This window comes from Anas platyrhynchos, chromosome 3 (genome assembly GCF_047663525.1).
Source record: "Anas platyrhynchos isolate ZD024472 breed Pekin duck chromosome 3, IASCAAS_PekinDuck_T2T, whole genome shotgun sequence".
NCBI classification, from domain to species: Eukaryota; Metazoa; Chordata; class Aves; order Anseriformes; family Anatidae; genus Anas; species Anas platyrhynchos.
Genome location: NC_092589.1, coordinates 111,690,071 through 111,711,598, shown reverse-complemented (window position 1 = coordinate 111,711,598; position 21,528 = coordinate 111,690,071). Strand labels below are relative to the sequence as shown.

The window sequence follows — 21,528 nt, the reverse complement described above, 5'->3', positions numbered from 1 at the left end:
CCAGTTCTCTCAGTACCCTCCGGTGGATCCCATCCAGCCCCTTAGACTTGCTATACATCTATGTGCTGTAGCATGTCACCAACTATTTCCTCGTGGATTATGATGGCCACATTCTGCTCCCCTTCACCTTCCACCAGCTCAGGGTACTGGGTATCCAGAGAACAACTGGTCTTGCCACTAAAGACTGAGGCAAAGAAAGCATTAAACACCTCAGCCTTTCCCTCATCTCTTGTCACTAAGTTTCCCCCCACATCCAGTAAAGGATAGAGATTCTCCTTAGTCCTCCTTTTTGTGTTTACATATTTATAAAAACTTTTTTTGTTGTTGTTTTCTTTAACAGCAGTAGCCAGATTGAGCTCCAGATGAGCTTTAGCCTTTCTAATTTTGTCCCTAAACAGCCTTACAACATTCTTATAGTCCTCCTCAGTTGCCCGCCCTCTTTTGCAAAGGTCATAAACCCTCTTTTTTTCCTAAGCTGTAGCCATAGCTTTCTGTTCAGCCAGGCCAGTCTTCTTCCATACTGGCTTGTCTTTGGGCACATGGGGACAGACTGCGCCTGAGCCTTTAAGATTTCCTTCTTGAAGAGTACCCAGCCTACCTGGACTCCTCTGCCCTTCAGAACTGCCTCCCACAGGACTCTACCGACCGGTGTCCTGAACAGCTCAAAGTCTGCCCTCCAGAAGTCCAAGATAGCAGTTTTACTGATCCCCCTCCTGACATTGCCAAGAACAGAGAATTCTACCATTTCATGGTCACTCTGCCCAGTACAGCTCACGAACACCACACCTCCAACCAGTCCTTCTCTGTTTGTGAACAGAAGGTCAAGCAGGGCACCTCCCCTGGTAGGCTCACTAACCAGCTGCATCAGGAAGCTATCTTCCACGCTCTCCAGAAAGCTCCTAGACTGCTTCCTCTGAGTTGTATTGTATTTCCAGAATATGTCTGGGAAATTGAAGTCCCCCTACAGGAACAAGAGTTGGTGATTGAGCAACTTTTGCCAGATATTTGTAGAACTGGCTGCAAAATGGTGGTGATGCCCAATGTAAATGGCCCACCACTGACACTGCTGGCTCCACTTACGCCTCATCAGCATCTCTCGTGAGGGCTGCTGGGCCCTGGTGGCTCCCTTATCTGCCTCGAGTGGCCTCAATGCTAGAAAAAAAGGCCCTGCCTGCCCCGATCCCCACGTCTGCCCCAGAGTCAATCACCTTGGTGAGAGTGATGGAGGCTGAGAGTATGATGTAGAAGAGTACTGGCTCATGTAGGGTGGTAAGGCTTGGCACAGGTTTGGCACTAGAAATTGCACTGCTATAAACAGCTCACTAACAGTCAATTAAAGTGTAGGCCTGGAGCTGGACCAGACTGGTCTTAGGGGTAACAAAGAGAATAAAAATAAAAATACTATACTAATACATACATAAAAGCCACCATATGTAGCAAATTTGGCTTCAAGATGGAGTTGTAGAATGATGAAGAACAAGGTGCATTAGCAAACATATAAAAGGGACACCAAGTAGATCCTGGCCACAGAGATAATGACCCAGTGGAGAATGGGAGAGTGAGCATAATTCCACAAAAGGGGGATAGAAACTGAGAAACATGTGTATAGCAATATTAGTTTTATTATTACTGGTGAGACTTTTTTAGGATAAAAGTGTTTTTTCTTTTTATATAACAATTAGATCTGGATTAACGCTGGTTGTTAATATTTCTTTAATACAATACAAAACATTCTTGGCTTTATTTATACAGAATGTTTCTTCTTTAACCCCACACAAGATTTTGAGCATAACAGACACCATGCAGAAACTTAGACACAGCTGAGATTTGTATAATTTTCCCACCCATAGCAAGATCTATTTGAAAATTCCACATGAGTTTTGTACTTGGTGAAATCAACACCAATGAATTTTTAAAAAAACATTTCCTGTACAGAAATGTTGCTTTCCCCCAAGGTGTTTTCGTTTATCTGTTTGTTTTTCCAGTAAAACATTTTGTTAAAATGTATAAATCAATGGACAGTGTATGCCTACATTATTTATGTTCTTTTATATGCAGCTTGGAATCACAGTTAAAACATGCTACAAACCAATTCCCTGGGTCACTGAGCCTGCAGTTGTTTTTATTCTGTGGTTATTATTTTGAAAGATAACTGTAAATTTTATATCATACGACATGGCTCTTTTCTTCCTCAGATACTCATAATAAGGAGTATTATCATTTATTAGTAGTCTGGTAACACCTGGAAGACCAAAGATGCATTATTACTGGTATTGTACAAGTATACAACAAAAACATACTCCCAAAAGACTATAATCTCAATTGAAGTAAAGAGACAATATTGTCTATCCAATACAAATGAGGTATGCACATGGGAGAAGTGAGGTGTTCACAAATATGGGAGTATGTATCACCAGTGCACATTAGTTGCTTAATCAGTCAAAGTATTTTGAAATTTCAGAAGTTAATTTCGAGGCAATAAATAAATATTTGAATTTTGATTTTCATGTCAAAAAGCTTTAAAGGGAATAGTAACATTTGAATGTAGCACAAACCTAAAGAAAATCTTACTGTTTATTGTACTAACTTTCTGTCTTGTGCAGCTGTGACAAATCAGCAATACTATATCAAGCTTTTTTTTTTTTTTTTTTTTTTTTTTTTTTTAAGTTAGATGGGGGGCTTTTCTTCCCACTTTAGAAGCTGCTCTAGAACTCAATTCCTCTGGTATCTTTATGCATGCATTACGATAATGCAATTCTGAAATATTTATTTTAGCTAATAGCTATTTCTTTAGGTGAACACATACTGTGCTGAAGAGTGCCATAAAGAAGAGACTAGAAATGGAATCAGAAAGAAGTATGCTAGTCATTTTGGATTTTGAAAGCAAGCAAAGTAATTTTTTAGTGTAGATGGATATTTCTAAAATACATTGTCCTTAACCATGGATGAATTGTGAAGAGAATGTTTAAATATGTAGCTAAGCATGAATACATATCTCTACTGCTAATAGAGTAGCTTATTATTTTTCAACTTTTGATGAAATCATAACATTGAAAGTTTTGAAAGTTGGCTGGGCAAAATATTCCACTTTACCCAGTTTTCTTTTTGAATTATCTATCAAAATAAGTATTTTTATGATGTACTTTTTCTGTTCCAAGGTGTTTCTTTAAATGCCTTCCTCCCCCTTTTACCCTCCTTTCTCCCTGACTTCCTGAAACTGTAGAAATGGACGGCAATTTTAGCCAGTGGAGCATGGCAATCTCTGAATAAAATCCAGTAACAATACTGATATAAATGGATGTATTTCTTGAGTTAGTGATTTGTTAGCTGCATTCTTTTTGTTGAGAGATGACCATCTTTTGAGGTTGCAAACACTTTCCATTTCATTTTTCCTCTCTTCAATGGAAGTGGTAAACAAATTTTTTTTATTATTTTATTTTTGTTTTTCTTTTTCCCTTTGGTTTTTCAGCTTCTAAATGGGAGGAAAAATGAAAAGAAGAACAATGGAATTAATAATTACAAAAAAGACAATTATTAAAATAAAATATGAATACCTCATATGGTATTCATATTTTTATATGTAAAATTATAAAATATGAATATTTTACATCTTTTACATTCCCATTTTTGCCTCAGATGCCCTTTTAAAATATATTGTTCAAGTAGGCTATTTATCTACTGGATTTAAAAATAAAAATAGGAACTGGCTCAAGGTATAATTAATAATACAGATATTTTAAATATTCATTCAGTACTCTAAATCTTTAAGCACTGACTGGAAGTCTTTGTTATGCTATACTTATGTAGCAATCTAAATAAAACAAACAGTTTGTTTCTTTTTACTTTGTAGAAAATAAGGCATGCATCACATCAACACTTTAATAAATAGTACTCAGCTGGTACAGGAACACAGCCAAAATGCTAGAAAGGCCCATGATAGAGAGGGTTCTTCATGGTCAGGTTTACATGAAGTTTGGAAGTTTGAATTATCATATCTCAGATACTACATGTGGCTAAATAATAAACTTAATTCCACCTTCATGCCTACCAATATTTTTCTTATTGCCAGCACTAAATATACAATGAAATTATTAATGACAGAAGCATTATTTTCTCTTGTTGGCTTGTTTGTGGCTTCTGTTCTAGAAGTGAAAGATGCTTATGAGAAATACTTGGAAAAACAAATCAAGTTTGTATATTCTAGCACCATGCTTTGACCTGCAATAATCCTGGACTATCACAATATATATTGCGTTCCAAATGGAAAACATACCAGACAAACATCCTCTGTGTGACTGAAATGAGTCACAGGCTACTCACAGCTGGGTAGCTGGATGCTGCCAATTTATTTTTTTATTTTTTTATTTTTTTAGGATAATTAGATTCTACTTAGATACTGGAAACATCACAATTTTTTAACCCAGCTTTTGTGTATAAATTATAGATTTTCCAAAATATCAGCATTTTCTATTTTGGGTTTGAATGGACAACCTGTGTTTAGCTCAGTGGGCAGGCCTTGTGCTGTAAAGAGCCAAAACATGTTTAGTTCATATTTTATATGTCTTTCAGGAAGAAACCATTACCATAAGGCCTCTAAGGAGCTTTAATATTTCTGAATGGCCCCAGACATCAGAGCCCAATGAGGATCACTTCCTTTGTAATTTCTGAAAAAGTTTCTTTGTTTCAGAGTGACTCTGAAATGAACAAGGTGAACTTTATGAATGGTCCCTGAGACCCCGTGGGTTGAAGGTCCATGAAAGACAGCCTTTACATGGAACTGCCACTTTGCTCAACTGAGTATTGCAGAAAGAAACTTCCTGTCAAGTGACTGCAGGACCCAAGAAAATCTGAATTGTGATATATTTGGTTGGTTCCTTTTTTAATATGTTGTAGATGAAACTAGTAAACTACTCATGAAAAAGGGATGTCTTCATGGCCAGGGGAGAGTTGCATCCTGCAAGGGCCATTCATGCAATCTGGAGGACATTAAATTACAAAATGAAAGATTTGCTCTGCACAACTTTATCTTCCATTAAGTCCCACAGCCTCTGTTCCGTTGTTTTAGGCTTCACTTGTTTCACTAAATCCTTGTCCTTCCACTGTACAGAGGCTGAGCAGGTTCCTACTCCCATGTCAGCTCAGTCAGCTGAGTCCTGCTACTCTCCGATGTCATTGCAGAACTCACCCTGCCATTTGCAGTGCATCCTGTGACCAGGTGTGACTGTGGACTGGAAGAAGCAAAGATACCACAGCTGATAGTCCATGCATCCTGCTAAGCAGCTTAAGTAGACTACTCACCTTGAAAGCTGATGTCTCGCAGTCATGATTACACATACACAGATTTAAAAATATATATATATATATATATATATATGCAAAGAAAAACAACAGGGCACTCCTGCCTTAAAAGCAAACCTAAAGACCCCATTTAAATCACATTTTCCGTTCTGTGACTTTGTGGGATGTAAATTATTCAGTTCCATTCAATAGGAGAAGCCACATGCTGGCTACTTCTTTTCTTTGCTTCTTTTAAATATGCTAAAATCAGACAGATTTTTTAGTGTAAACAAATGTATTCCCCTTGCTATTTTGCCCTCTCAAGAACCCTGATGATGAGAATGGAGGCAATCCAAGACCAACTAGCATCCTGGGCAGACTTGCAATCTGCTTCCAAAATCCTGACTATTGCTGTAAGCAGTTGAGACGACGTTTCATGTGTCTTGAGTCCTTTACAGCTCCTGCCTACAGAAGTGCAGTTTGACTCAGAAATAGCCCCTTGAGTGTGGAAAGAAATGAGTTCATCTTCACATCTTATGCTTTAACCTTTGTTTTGGGGCTCAGAGCAATTTATCTGCTGTAGATTACGTGGCTGGGTATCTCTGGGATCCCTTCCCAATTTAAAAAGGCCAAGGGAGCAGCATATAAAAAATGAACTCTTCCTGTCATCTGCTTCTAGACATTTCTTAGTCACATGTTCTTCCATCTTCCTCTCTGATATAGAATAACAGAAAAACACAGTTCAGTAGTCTGTGAACGTCCACACCATCAGCTGGAAATTTTCTGTTTTCTACAATGAAGAATTTATGGATGGTATTGCCTGTCTACCAGATCCATAAGAAAGTGCTGTACAAATACATTCCCTTCCACATCCATACTATGATTTTATTATAGTTCCTCTTTACTCGGTTTCTGATTCCCCCATATGAGACACCAGCATTGCCTTTTATCCTAACTGATCATATCATCCGTACCCAGTAACTGGCATTGTGAGAGTCAAACACTTTGGTGAAAAAATATCATTCTGGCGGTGGAAGCCCTTAAGCTGCAGATCATCACATGTGGGATGCCAGTCGTGCGATGCCACACATATACGTGTGCTTGTGTGTAAATCATATTTTATTTTCAGTATTCAGTTTTGATCACTCCCTATACCTGACTGGTTTAACTCAGTAAAAGAGTTTTTATTCATTTTTAGACAAGTATGTCAAAATACTGAATTACTGCTTTTCTATTTGTGTTTTTGACTTATGTACTGTTGATTTCTATTTGTCCTTGTGAAAGGGACAAAGTAGTGTCTTCTATGAGAAAAGCATCTTGGTAGGGTTTCAGCACTGAAAACTTCTTCAAAGATGAGTCACAGTTCTGTAGGTTTCTATTGCCCTTTGGGAAAAAGAAGAAGAAAAAAAAAATGAAGAAAAGAAATGTCATTATACTCTACATCACTTAGACAAGAGAAAAGCAGAGCTATTTTTTTCTTTCTTTGTTTCTTTCTTCCCCCAACCTCCCTCCATTTCTCCAGCAGCTTCTGTGTATAAATTATACATTTTCTTAAATATCTGCATTTTCTATTTTAGGTTTGCACTGATAACCTGTGTTTTTGCACAGTAGGCAAACCTCATGCTGTCACAAGCCATGGTGATACAGCCTCACATTTCACTTCCCTTCATCCCAAGGAGCCCTTTGCTATTATGTCATTAGAGATAATGCGAAGCTTTGAATTGAAACACCATAGACACCAGTGATGCATGACAACCTTTCTAGCCAATGAAATGCCACTGTACAATGGGAGCTGCTCAGTCACACCAGCCCTTGTTAAGAGGAGATAATCATTTCTGTAGAGCACAGTGTCAAGCCATGACAACTTCCCCAGCTAAGGAGCTGAAGGGGCTTTGTGATTTTCCTCTAGGAAGATAGAAACACACCTGTCAAGACTGCAAAAATTACATGTATGCACTAAATACTCTTTGAAACAGTTCTTGATGCTCTGAAATCCACAAAACACTTTAGATAGGGAGGGGGATTGGATGTGTTTTCTGATTTGCTTGTACTTTGGAGAGCTCATAGGCAAAAGACTTTATCTTTGTAGAGCTCAGAGTAGCTAAACAGTGATTGGGGCTGGATGTGAAGATACGTGGTCCACTAAGTCTTACAGCAAATGATAACCATTAAAATCTTTTAAATCTTTTATGAAAGATAGAGAAGACAAGCAGACAAAGTATTTGTTATGTAAAGTATCCAAGGAGGCTTTAATTTTAACAGCATCCTTTATTCCCCTTTCTTTTAGCTGCAGAACATTTTTATGAGGAAAATTCCCCAGTTGATAGTGTCTTTTTATGCAGTATTAAGATGATATTAACTCCCCCTTTGGGAGAGAAACAGAAAATAAAAAGTAGCTGGAGCTTCTATCTTGTCTTTTTTTTTTTTTTTTTTTTTTTTTTGGAATCTGGGCCTGTTCCCTCAGAAAATAAAACAGGGCAGGCACATACACAAAGGGAGCAGGGACAATAGCCAAAAGGGGGAGAAAAAAAAAAAAAAAAAAAAAAAAAAAGCTTGCGTTTGCACTGCTGACTCTGATTTGTAACCTTGCTGCTGGAGAAAGACATACACAGTACATAGTCTTATCAGCCACTCCAAGACCTGGCAAGCTTGAACCAATGTCAAGCTGTTTAAGACATTACTGTTAGCTGCCTTTCTAGTCACAGGGAGAGAGAGAGAGAGGGAGAGACTTGCCAAGCTAAGCCAGATTCTATTTAATCAGAGAATGTTGGAGGGAGGAGGGAGAAAGATGAGGAAGAACAAGGCTGAGAGTTACACCAAGGGAACAAGACTCTTCTTGTAACCAACACTCAGGATCAGTCAGGGCTGGTGGAGAACAAGCTGTTGTTGTGTTCTTTCTGTGTCTCTCTTGTCTACTCAGCCCATCTCTTCTCCTCTGATCTCTCAGGATCAGAATCACCAAAATATAAAAGTGTCATTGCAAATTCTGAGTTCCTGAAATATGGTGGTCCTGGCAGCCAAAATGAAAAATGATATTCGTTTGTTTTGTTGTCCTCCAAGCAGTCCTGTCAAACTATAGCCAAGGATATTATGCCATACACCATACATTTTCATCTTTTTATTCATCTGTTAAAGTTGATTTCTGACATGCTGCTGTTGTTTCATTGCTTTCTTATCTTTGTTATTCTAATTTACTAGAAAATCAGTATCATCTTCCAAGGTATCAGAAGGTATCAGAAGGCCTCATTTTTTATTTTTTTTTTTTGACTGATTTCATTATTTACATGGGAGTTTTATTTATTTTTGAAAGCAATGATTTATAAAAAGGCATGTTGGTCTTTTGCTGCCTTGAATGATGCAGATCATAGATTTCTGTGTTGCAGCTTGAGTGAGAGATCATTTCCAACGTTTTGTCCATGCAGGTCTGTTAAATTATATCTAAGATCAACTTCCCGTTCCAGCCACACCACACTGTACTCATGCATCCTCTGGAGTACACTAGCAGTACAATGGGGAGAAATTGCCAAAGCATTTCACACTTCTTTCACTTATAAAAAGCTGTCAAGAAAAATCTGATAATTGTATTTGATCCACACCTATAAGAACTGTGCCAGCTCTGCCAGGACCTCTCTACAAGCAGATGGGTTGACTCATATGCTTATTCAAGCACATCCTCAGCACATTGAGCATGCTGGTCCTAGCAGTAATGAAGGGGCAGAACATCCTTGGATGGCAGCTGAGCCATCTCAGTCCAGAGGCAGATTGTTATGTGTTATTTGAGAACAGCACCAGCAAAGTATTTCTATATGTTACAGCAAGACCATTTTTTTGATTTATTGCCCCTATCTTTATTATTACCACCTCTTATTTTCCTGTTTTCACAATAATCCATTTGAGACCTGTCTGGCAGACACTGCAGGTAAGTAAGAATCTAAGATATGGAAGTAATATCTGGCTCCAGGCTCCAGAAAGCCAAGGTAAAGAAAAACATTGCCAGTATGTTTTGTATTGGCCTTGAGAATGACCAAGTGAGTGGGGTAGATGTCTGCTTCACCTTATGCTGGGTACCTATCTTAGCTTTGTCTATGGCATGACTTAACATGCTGACAGGGAGATCAAGAGGTGGGGAGAGGGCAACAGGAGTCACAAGAGGGTCTCTCTCTCTTGATTTATAGCATCCTGCAGCAGAGCTGTGGGGAGGATATGGCCAAATTTAATTTGCATACCTGGAGAATGTATTTCTGTGAAAGAAAAACTTTGTGGACAGCATCAAAATCCTTGGGGCTCTAAACTCTATTCTCTACAGTGCTAATGAAATCCACAGTATAAAATTTAAAATAATAATAAACAAAAAGAATCAGTTTTACACTAAATCAAGAGAGAAAGACAGCAATGTGTTTATCTCAGCTGATGAGTTCCAGATAACTTAATGTGTGGGATTTATGCACCCTTCTTTGTCCAGTGTGCCACTCTTCGTCTACTGACTTCAAAGATAGCCTTAGGCAGCTCAGACACCTTGTTGGGAACTACATGTATGATTTCTAGGGCAGCTGGAAAGCTAAAGCAGATCTCATTCTTCTCAGCAGATCTCCAAAGAACCATCAACTGGTCTTCAACTTTCTCAGGGACGTTATGTCCTTTACTTAGTCAATATTTTATGTGGAAGTGCAATCCCACTATATTCAAAAACAAACCTGTCAGAAGATTCAGATGGCTATAATTTTCTTCCTTTGCCTCTAATACAACAAAAAGCACATTCTATTTCAGCTATTATGTTTAAAAAATACATTTCCACCTTTATGCCAACCTGTGAATAGTTGTTTAAGTTTTCCAGTCAAGTGCTTCAGGTATAGAATCTTTATCCTAGCTTTTATAGATTTAGACTTAGAGCAATAGTATATTTAATCACTTTGTAGTGTGCTATCTCATTTAGGTATTTCTGACAAGTAAGACACTTAATATCTCTGCCTCTCTTGTTGTTCCTTCCTTGTTCAAAAGAGAGCAATCATGATTCAAAATGAGACTCTAGTCACATAAAAGTAGCCTGTTTTTCTTAGGACATTTAGGAGTTGTTTTCTCTCTTCTGTAGACCTCCTTGAAAATATAACAAAAGAAATGAAGTGAAACCAAGAAAGCACTTCCAGGAGTGGGTCTGATGATGTAGTAACTTATATTTGAATATTTCCAGCTACTGAAAATAATTTCATGTTGCTACAAATGACTGGTATAAAAGTGGACATTGCTGGAATTTACCCCAGTATATATTTTAGAGTACAGGGAGTCTGTAAAAGTCCATGGGTCAAACACACTTTTATATCTTTAAGGATTTTAAAATAAAATAAGATTTAAATCACATAGTAACTTTTTAAAATAATTTCTAATTTACCTTGGTTGTCAGTCTAAGAATCAGTTGTAGATGGAACCTGTAGAAAGAAAGGAGTCATACAATCATAAAAAACAGTCACATAAGAAAGAGACAGGCAGCAAAGGGAAAAAAAGACCTGTGTGAAACCCCCCGAAGATATAAACTATGACTATTCCTCTCTCATTTCTGTCTTAAGGCATGGAGGTTTTGGTTGGCTTCATCCTGTCATCCTAATTCTAAACTGATAAAAAATCATCCTTCAGTAGGTGCTTTCAGTTTCTACATTTTCTTTCCAGATCTAGAAACCATGTGTTATGTAAAAGAGCAAAGCAAAATCAAATTAGCAATATGACTTGTTCCACTGCATATTTCAATATTTACCTTTTTGTCCTTTAGTTGTCTACCCTGCTTGACTAAATTTGGGGATTTTGTTCAGGAAAGGATCATACAATCAGGCTCCTGACTTATTTAGAGTCATTCAAAAAGCTTTCTTAACAAATGTTCAGCTGTTGGGACTTTAACATGCTTTAAGAACCTCCCTTTAATCTGTGCAAGTTTGCTGAACTGAAATTACTGGCTGGGGGCCATGATCCAAGTTCTGTTAGAGTCAATGGAAGTCAGTCCAATTATTTCAATGGAGCTGGATCTGTTCCATAAGGTGGTGACCGCTTGAAGTTGGTTTGCAAAAGCTGAATTTCTTCTTTTTCAGAGCAGAGTCACTAATGAGGAACAGGCTGTAATGTGGCTGAGGGAGTATATACTTTATGCATACAGCATCTAATTAAACACATCATTCTATACTGTCATAAAGCATTTCCCACACTAAGTGTTGTTCACATTACTCATAGGAGATTTAGGTTTTCAAAATCCCCCACAAAAATGTCCCAGCTGTTCTATATACTATATCTTATAGCACTTGCCACTGTGTGTAGGAAGGATAATTAACCTAAAGAACATTATATTTCACTGCCAAATGCTAAATGTTAGAATTATAAATTTCTTAATATAAACAACATATTTAGAAACAGTAGAGGAGTTAGAAATGGAATATTCTTTGAAAAAGTATTTCACTAAGGGACTGGATAGCCCTGGCAATTGTTACAAGGTACCTTAAAGTCATCTTTTCAAATTCTGTAGTCTAACAAATCAGTAGTATCCAGCTGTGATGGGAGGTACTTGAGGACTTAATGCGGTAGATCTGACTACACACAGAAGTAGTTCTGTCTTTTCTTAGTCACACACTATTATTCATAAAGAGACTAATTCCTTTGTGAATTCTATGTTCTTGAAATGCTTGAAATATAGAATCTCTATCCAGTGAGACATTTTTTAAAAAATGTATCCCACATAATAATGAAAAAAAAAATGAATACTATGTAGTTTCCTGTATGTTTTTTTTTTTTTTTTTTAATTATTATTATTATTATTTTAACCAGTCTTCATTGATTTTGTTCACTAAAATCAACTTTGAACTTACACTTTTCAGGTATTCCCAGTCTCTCTCTTGTTTCAGAAATGTTAACTTCTCCTTCATAGTTGTAAGAGCTTTTGGCAAGTTAGAGTTTAATATTTCAGAGTCAGGAAACACTCCAACTACAGGAAACCCACACTTCAAATAGAGGCACTTCGGACTCCAGAGATTGCTACTGCAGAATCAGGAAAGTAACTCAGGAACATCTGCTTGAGTAAATACATCTGAGACTTAAAGGCTCCTGACTCTGCAGAAGGCTGAAGGGAAGCTCTGGATTGCTTGAGTCCACTGTTGTCAGTTTTGTGACCCTCTCCTCAGAAGTGGATTCTGAAATCCAGTGTTCAAAAGGAGCTAAACTGAACATTTTTGACTTTGGAAAATGAGTTCTCTGAGAATGAAATAAACTAGAAATTCTTTTCAATGAGAAAATGAACAGCCGACCCTAATATGTTTATCCTTTCCTATTTGTGGTCCTTGCTATTTTTATATGACTTAAGAAACTTGATTCCAGGTAGTACTATCAGAATAGAGTCTAAAGTAATTCTGTGGCCAACAAAAACGGCCTTTGTGCTTGGTCAGACCTTGCCTTATTTTCCAATAAAAATCCTAATCTAAATTTAATGTTGTAAGGATAGCTTTTCTGAAGAGACATTTCATTCTGTTTGAGCAATTCTGTTTGTCCAGTACCACATAATGCTTTACCTAGAGGGCAAAGAACTCAGGAAAGAAGAACACTAAGAAGGAATGAGGGTGAGAACAAAAGAAAGATAAGCATGGAAGAAGAAGCAAGGTTCTGAAATAATTGGATATACATTTTAACAATCTGACCACTACTGTAGGGACATCCACAAAGAAGACATTTCAAACTTATTTTGGAATTTTTTGATGGACGATTAGTATTCTTTCCCAAGTTATATCCTTAATTACATCCTCTGCCTCCTGACTTTGAAGCCTTAAAGCTGAAAAAAAACAAAACACACCCTCTATGATGGGGACTGACTATGTTCCACTGCACTTGCCGTACATTTTGCCAATGGCTCTTACAGGACTAGCTCTGGACTTGTGATTGGTTGCTCTACAACCTCTCATTCCTATATTTCTACACAATTTTCAAGAAACAATCTAAAGCCACAAGTCATCACAATTCCCCTTCAACAGCAACACAGCACAGAAAGCAATAAGCCTGTCTGAGCAGTGATCACTTTAAGAGGAGGCAGTCAAAGGTTTTGTTTTACTTTTTTATTTTTTGCATTTCTTTCTTTATTTCCTTGTTTTATTAAAATTCTCGCTGCAGTCAGGATTTTGAGAATGAGAATCCTCACTACTGGCAACACACACAATTATTACTGTGATTTTTTTTTTTTTCCAGGGAAAAATGCAGGTGCATTGTTTTGTACTTACTCATCTGAAGAAGAAGCTTTTCTCAGCATCATGGCAATTATTTAAGAGCTGAAAATTACTAAGTAGTTCATCTCATTTTTCCAACTGTCAGTTTTCTTCACTGCCTTTCTGTCCTTGCAGAAAGTGAAAGCATCCAATGTGGTTTCCTGTTCTATCCTTAAAATAAGCGTAGAAGAAACAGATTAAAAAACTGTCCACACTCTAAGCTTGAAAAATATTTTAAGTTGTTGACACAAACTTATCACATAAGTTTTTGTTACAAAATTTTCATATGAAAGATGCCCTAAAACATATTTCACGATGACACTACTGAAAGCAAATAACTTCAAGTTATTATTAAGTCATTTACTAAAGTTTTTAAAAGGTGTTCCTGAAAATAGATGTTTTAATTGAAGAGCCAGTAGAGCAGCATATGTATGCCATAATGAAAAGACAGGGTTTTCCAGTTTTATTACTTGCAAAATATTGACAGCTAAAACTGTACATTAATAATGGATTTTAAAATATAATGCAAAAAAAAAAAAAATCAAATAATGAACTTTAATTATTTCATTTAAATGTTAGCTGAATATTCATGCAAAGGTTCTTTAATTTTGAATAATGCATTCTGAGTAAATTTTAACTGTTGAAAGCTAAGCAATTTCTACACAGTGATAAAAATGTGTAGTTCAACCTACAGTGCTGTATTGCAAAGGTTTCTATTGGCAAACCTTCTTGCCTAGGCTATCTTTACTTCTCACTGATAATACTGCATCTAACATTTATAATGAAGCAAAAACTAACTTGAAAAGCTATATATATACACAACAGGATCAGTAAGGAAAGACTTAATTTTGATTCAGGAAAGTGCTTAATTCTTCTGGGGAATCTGAGGATGACAAATATGCATAAGTGTAGAAACACCCACATATTTAATGCCTCCAAGCATCTTCTGGTGATGCTATTTAAATGGTACTCCTGCCTGACAAAGAAACAGAAAACATTTGTATAGCTACATAGAAGAATTTTGTTATTCTATAACTAATGACTGATATCTTCAAAATATCCATCTTGTTTACGAAAACGGTATTTCAGGGCATATTCAATTATTCTTTTTTAGTAGTAAATCCTTCGACTGGCTGCATGAAAATAGCCAACTGGATCACACATTTCTGGTCCTGCTAATGATCAAAATGGTTGTCTCTGGAAAGCACACAGGAGCTTGCTCACAGATTTACATTTCATTCTCATGGTCTACAAGAAGACCTGGACGCCCACAATGTATAGCACAGACATAACCAAGAAGCAGCACGCAGCTCCTCACATGTTATATTGTCCTCTGAGGAAGTAAATAGGCAAGAGATTTTGAAAGGCATGTTGTGAAAATACATCTTCCATAAAATTTTGATGGCACTTTGAGCCCATAACTGTAGTACTGAATTTTGGGAAATAATCCACTATAAAATATGACAATGGGATTTTTTATTATTATTATTTTCAAGATTAAAAAAAATAAAAATAAAAGGACTTAATTCCTAAGTAGCTCTTAAACTTCCCTCTTGTAAGTGAAACCTGGATTTTTTTTGTGGGCCTGTAGTGTTTTTACCCTGCTGGGCAGGCAAATTCCACCACAACCACTCTCTCACACCCCCTCCTCAAAAGAGAGGGGAAAAAAGAAATATGCTGGGGAAAAAAAAAAAAAAAAAGGTTGAAATAAGGGTAATTTATTAAAGGGAAAGGGAGGAGGGTTAAAATAAAAATGGAAAAAAAAATATTCTCTACTTTCCATCAATGAATGATGTTTGGCCACATCCCAGGAAGCAGGACCTCAATATGCCTAGCAGTTGTTTAGAAGGATAAACATCATAACAAGAGCCCTCCCTCTCCTTACTCTTTCCCACCTTTTATTGCTGAGTGTGACACCATATGGCATGGAATATCCCTTTGGTTGGTTTAGGGCTGCTGCCCTGGTGACGTCCCTTCTTGCCCACCCCCAGCTGACTAGCTTTGGGGATTTAGAGGGAGTCCTGGTGCTGTGCCAGCACTGCTCAGCAATAGGCAAAACACTGGTGTGACACCAGTGCTGGTCTAGTGCAGAGCACAGAACTGTATGGGCACAAAAATTTAGATCCCAACCAGACCCAGTACAGGGCCTAAGTTACCAACATAATGAACTAAAAGCAAAGAGAGTGGGTATTAATATATTTCGGTCCTGATAGCGACCCATTTATGAAAGAGTTATCTCAGAGAAAGAGTTCTCTATTATCTACGTAAGTTGTGAGATCCCTTTGCATTTCACTTCCTCTGTATATCAAAATTTCTGTCCATCATAGGCAGACTTAATAAGAACAAAGTTATGTATCTACTTAAATGTTTAGCGAGACTAAGGGCCTCTGCACTCCCTCTTTAACCTGAAAGCAATAGAAACACTTAGAAAAAGAAAAGCTGGAATCAACAGGGTTCTTTGCTTTCACACTGTATAAATTTATGCTGGAACATGGGCACTGACATTTCATTCTTTGCTGTTGTCACACAATGCTGCATAGCAGATCAAATGTAGCAATTAAAAATGTTTTGAAACTGCAACTCCTACTCCATAAATTACCTCAGCCTTTTGTTATAGAACAACCAAGTCAACTTCCTGTTTGTGCTTAAACTATTCACAGCTTCAGCTGATGTCCTGCAGTGTCTTTTCCAAAGGTCACACCACAGTTTTCGATTCACACATTTGATTAAAAATATAAGAATCACAGTGTCCTGGGAAATGATCTGCAGTAAAAATAGATCAAGCTACCTGCTGTTTCCAGGATAAACCAGGTTACTGCCTCTTTTCCCCATTCAGTTAGCATTGCAAATAGACGAGGAAATATGCATATCTGCAGAAATCATGCTGCTAAACTGGGGAATTATATAATTTGAAGTATTTGCTTTATGACTTTAAAAAAAAAAAAAAAGGCTTCTGTAACTATTAGCAAAAAAAAAAAAATACAGGTTAAAATATGGTCAAGGAAAAACAAGGGACAGAAAACTAAGAATACTTAAGATTTTATAAGGGCTAAGCTCTCATTCTTCTTTAACTGCTGCAACATACCTTTGCACAATTGCTTTCAGAGCATATTGTCATAACTTTCCTTACACTGATTAGCATCCTCCCTGAAGTCCCATTTGCATTTAATGAAGCTGCTATGGAAGAGACTCTTCAGAGAGAGCCTATATGTCGTCCTTTCTTTCTTTCAAGATCACGTCCCTGAATATGTGTGGTAGGATAATTAAATGCCTGCTCCTATTATCAATAATCCTGATACTTTTGTGTCCAGCATCCAGAAACTTTGAAACAATACCTGCAGCATATGCTACAAAATCCCTGTCCAAAATGAATGAAATACAGGAAGCAATGCAGCAGTGAAATACATCTCTGTCAAATTACAAACTCCTTTGAGTTATACAATTATCTCCATTTTTTAATTCAGCAACTTCATTTTATGTCATGAGCTCAATTTATCTAATCTCATCTAATCTAATGCAAGTTTATGATATTGTCCAGGAAAAATATTCGTGCTGAACCCGATGACAGTAATTAAAATTTCATCCCTTTGCTGTATTTTCAGCTTTTCTGCTACATTGTCCAAGGAGAGATTAGTGCAGAATCTCTTAAATAGGAGATAACCAAATTCTAGAGAGAGCATGGGATCGGAGGGTTCATTTTAAAAGTCCAAATGCTGAACTGGGAAATCTTCCCTGGAGCCCCTGCTTCACAAAGGGAGACTTGGATAGATTCAGAACTGTAAAATTCTGACTAGACTTTACCCAGACCCAGTAGTTACACAAAGAAAAACAGGGAATGTGGTGTTGAGACAATGTATAACAGACTGGTGAGCATTTTGAGTGGGAATGGGCCAAGTTTTAAGAGCAGACCTAACACATGTTCTCTCAAATGTAAATTGGATTAAAAACTGTTCAATTTTACTTATTCTACTGTGAAATGACATCCTGCTTTATTAGCACTGCAGGTCCTGACTAAAATTTAGTAGGATTTTTATCTTAAGAGTGACTCTATGGTGAACTTTGCATTTATTTCATGATTTTTGTCATAGCTTTAGCTACATTTAAACTGAATTTTCATGCACATAGAGCATCATGTTTTCCTTTTAAGCACAAAGGAAAGCTGTCAGAAGAGACTGAAATAACTCTTTGTGAGCCCTCATTGTATCTATATGCTTGGCCCATTGGAAAATAATGTAGATAGATGTCCAGATAAGCAACTAGTTGCTTTAATCTAGTCAGCCCCACATTCATAATGACATATTCCTGGCCAATTTCTGCTTCCAGTGACATCTGATCCCCTCATTTACAGGTAGCAGTCCTGCTATGAGATGTGCCAGCATGGAGCTCCACTAATTTGCTGTCACCTGGTCTCCTTGTAGCAGGATTGGAGCTGAAACCCACAGTTTCATAACAAATGTTATTAAACTGATAGACTAGATGATAATCATTTACATGGCTATTCAGTGAAGCAAACGTAGTGACTGAATTAAATGTCTCCAATACCATGCAGAACATTGGCAAAATATGCACTGTCCCTTTCAAGATCTTTGCCTTAGAAGAAAAATAACTCCAGATATTGATATTCTTGTTTAAATAACCTTTCTTATACATGGTTCTTCTAAAAATAAACAAACAAATAAACATTTAGATTTGTTTATCAAATAAATATGTATTACCCTGGTCAACATAAAATTTCAAATTGCAATATTGGAAAAAGAAGCCTTGCAAGTTCCCACTTTTACTCTGTCACAACTTAAAAACAACCACAGCAATCTTTTTTTGCCACTATATTTTCTGAAACTATACTGTATAACATCACTACATCGTTTTGATAGCTCACAATTGCAAGTCTGCTTTCCTGATCCAATTTCCACTTGATATTTCTGCAATAGATCATATCACAAAAGCGTAGCAGTCAGAACAAAAATTTAGCATAATTCCCATATTTAGGGCTCTGTCAACAGATGTTGAAAATACAAAGAAACTATTTTTAAAATAAAAGTCATGTTAAATGGACATTTGCCTATCAAGTCTGAAAGTATGGCTGGCTACCTGGGTTGCCAGCAATTGCATACATTATTGTCCTTGAACCGTAGCTGTAAATGCACTAGCATACAGTGACGCTGCCCAGAGAAATAAATCAGTTTGAAAGTAACCTACTTCTTTCTTTCAAATTACCGTTAATAACATTTTGCTTTTGCAAGATTAATGTACTTTAGCAAAGATACAATGAAAACAATTGTCTTGCCTGTGTTCCAGCTTTCAGTCATGTTGCTGCTTTTTCCTGCATTACTTATGTATCTATTTCTAAGAAAATTTAGAGTGAGGATGTACAGTACAGAAGATTCAACAGATACAGATGAAACAGCAGTAGCAAAGTAGCTTTCCTAATACATTTCTTCTAAGACAAAGTCATTCTTTTATTAAGAAAATTTCCCTTTCTTCTCACTGAAAACTAAAGCTAATGGGATTTTTTTTTTTTTTCCACTGAGACAGAACATAAAAATGCCAAATAGTATAAAGAATGTCATCCCAAAACTTCATGGATTCAGTGGTTCTTTGATGAATAGCAGGTGTTTTCTTCCGACAGCTCTGGTTTCCGGTGGTTCAGTCCTAGGGCACACTGGCTTGTTATGGAACAACCAGATCTCTGCCACTGGGGAAGTACCTTTAATGAAATAAATGTCCACGTGTGTCAGCACCTTCACTCTTAGAAGGAATCACAGAAATGTATTCTTGACCAGTTTTCTGCCTTAATGCCACTATAATCTTTATAAGCATTTTTCCATCTTTTTTCAACTCTGCCTGCTCACCTTCTTGAAGAGCAAAATCCTATTTAAATGAACACACCACTGCCTCAGGTCTAGGTCAGCATATCCAGCAGTGAGGTGTTATATGTGTCTTCACACAACTCTGCTGGCTCTAAACCGTGTAGCCCTAAAGCTGGAGTTGAGAGAATCTTAAAGGTTTTCAGCTCTATTGAAGCATTGCAAGACTTCCAGACTGCTTTCTGTGAAGCCAAGGCTTGAGGGCAATGTTCCTGGGACAAGCTTGCATGACAGGATTCAGCTGAGCAAGCACAAAGCAAGGATTGACTTCAAGGTTAGGACACCTAAATGAACATGCCTACAGGTGCATTTGGGGTCTCACCTCCCATTGTGGTTTGTGGAGAACTAAACTGATTTCAACCCACCAGCCACTGGGGACACAGGTCAGTTGCGTAAAAAATGGCACCAGGTACTATTAGAGATGTCCCATGGAGTCTGAGACATCCTTATACAGCTGACAGAAACAACACAAGATCTGCAAATGCAGGTGAGGTGGAATGTACCAGCTCATACTGCAGCATCTGAACCATACCTACTTCAGAGTGAGCTGAGCTTGCCACCGAGCTCCAGTGAGTGTAATAACTAGACTTCTATTGACTGTAACAGGAGGATTGTCCCCCTGCAGGCTTGTATTCACCTACTCGTAGACACCTATGTTTTGGTGTTCCAGTGCCGAACTGCACATCCACATATAAAACCCTAAACTTGTGAGCTGAACACCATCCCTATATGTAAAATTATCACCTGAAGCTCCCTTTTAGGTGAGTCAGGAGAAAGATGCATCTCTAAAATGCAATTCCTCCCGTCTTAGTGTGATAATTCAGTGTTTAGTTGGGCCTACTTATATCCATTGACATGTTGGGATCTTTGGGTAAATTCAGGGGTAGAGTATTTGCATGGGGGACGTATTAAAGAAGGGATTCCATTCTGGAAAAATGCCTTGTGGATTCCTTATTTCCAGCTGTTGGCCTGGAAGCGTAATGACCTTCTGTGCTCTGTGCCTAGTCTAGAAGCCACATGTGAACATTACTTGAATAACTTGAATACATTAGGGCACCCCCCTGAACACAGAAATCTATGTTTAGTTAAATGAATCTATTCTATAAAGTTAGTTTAAATTAATACTGTTCTCAGTACCCACAGCTGGGGAGAATATACTAGCTTACCTAATCTATACCTCAAATTATAAAGGAAGAACAGAACTGTCTCACTTTTTCCCCACCAAATGCCATTTTTCTTTTTCTGAATAGGACACTCTCTGCCCATTATCTTAAATAGAGCAGACGGTGCTTCCATTCTCTAGGTGAGTAAATGGCTTTTTGTTGTACTAGGTGCCATCTCTTTTGCATTTAATTTATATATCATTTTTTCCAATGAGATGGAAATGTATGCACCCCTATATCTAGTAGCCATTAAGCATTGCCAATTGAGGAATGAATCTTTCAATGAACCCTAAAATTATATCTTGGTCTATACATTAAAAACATATATGACAAATATCTGAACAATCTAGCTGTTTAATGGACTTTATGTTTCTAGTTCTTGACTGAGACTAGACACAATATCTTATTCTAGAATGACAGCCCATTTGGGATAATTTCTAACCTCTTCAGAAACTATAGCATATGATGACAATGGAAATAATTCTGACATATGAGACTCACAGATACAGGGGAAATGCGTACCTTTCAGCTTGCCCTGAAGGATAAAGCAGGGCTAAGCTTTTTGTCTTCCTGTGTTGACAAGTTTGCTCATTGTCCACTCACGGTCACAGACTCATCCTGAGAGTTTCAAAACAAAGTTAGAATGCAAGCTTGCAAGAGCTCTGTGTTTACAACATAGTACAGACCTAGACTTACTCTCTTATCTCAACATTTCATTAATAAAATACACATAAAAATGCTTCCTTGTCTGCCTTTCTTCATTTAGATTTATCACTAACTCTTTTACTAATGCATATCTGGAATCCTGACCTCATTCACACCCTGAGGATTGCAGTTGTATTTGCAACCATATCACTAGTCATGAATTTGTTAACCTTAAGGGCAATCAGAGAGATACTAGAGAGACAATGCAGACAGCTAGTGCTGAGTGGGAGTACTGTGCCTAAAGCACCCAAATACAGAACAGCTGTGTTTTTCAGCAAATCGCCAGAATTCACC

General features: G+C 37.3%; 1 long non-coding RNA gene across 2 annotated transcripts; it reads right to left on the bottom strand.

The window, feature by feature from the left end:
• Positions 1–5,387: 5,387 nt before the first annotated feature.
• Positions 5,388–21,458, bottom strand: LOC106014987 (uncharacterized). Of its 2 annotated transcripts, XR_011808596.1 has the most exons (5): positions 21,226–21,458; positions 21,052–21,147; positions 13,515–13,670; positions 10,664–10,700; positions 5,388–6,660 (listed from the first exon to the last, which is right to left on the bottom strand). It is a non-coding gene; the product is annotated as an uncharacterized lncRNA (long non-coding RNA). The 2 variants fall into 2 exon arrangements; XR_005265040.2 differs by lacking the exon at positions 21,226–21,458 and having other exon boundaries at positions 21,052–21,219.
• Between the last annotated feature and the right edge of the window lie 70 nt (positions 21,459–21,528).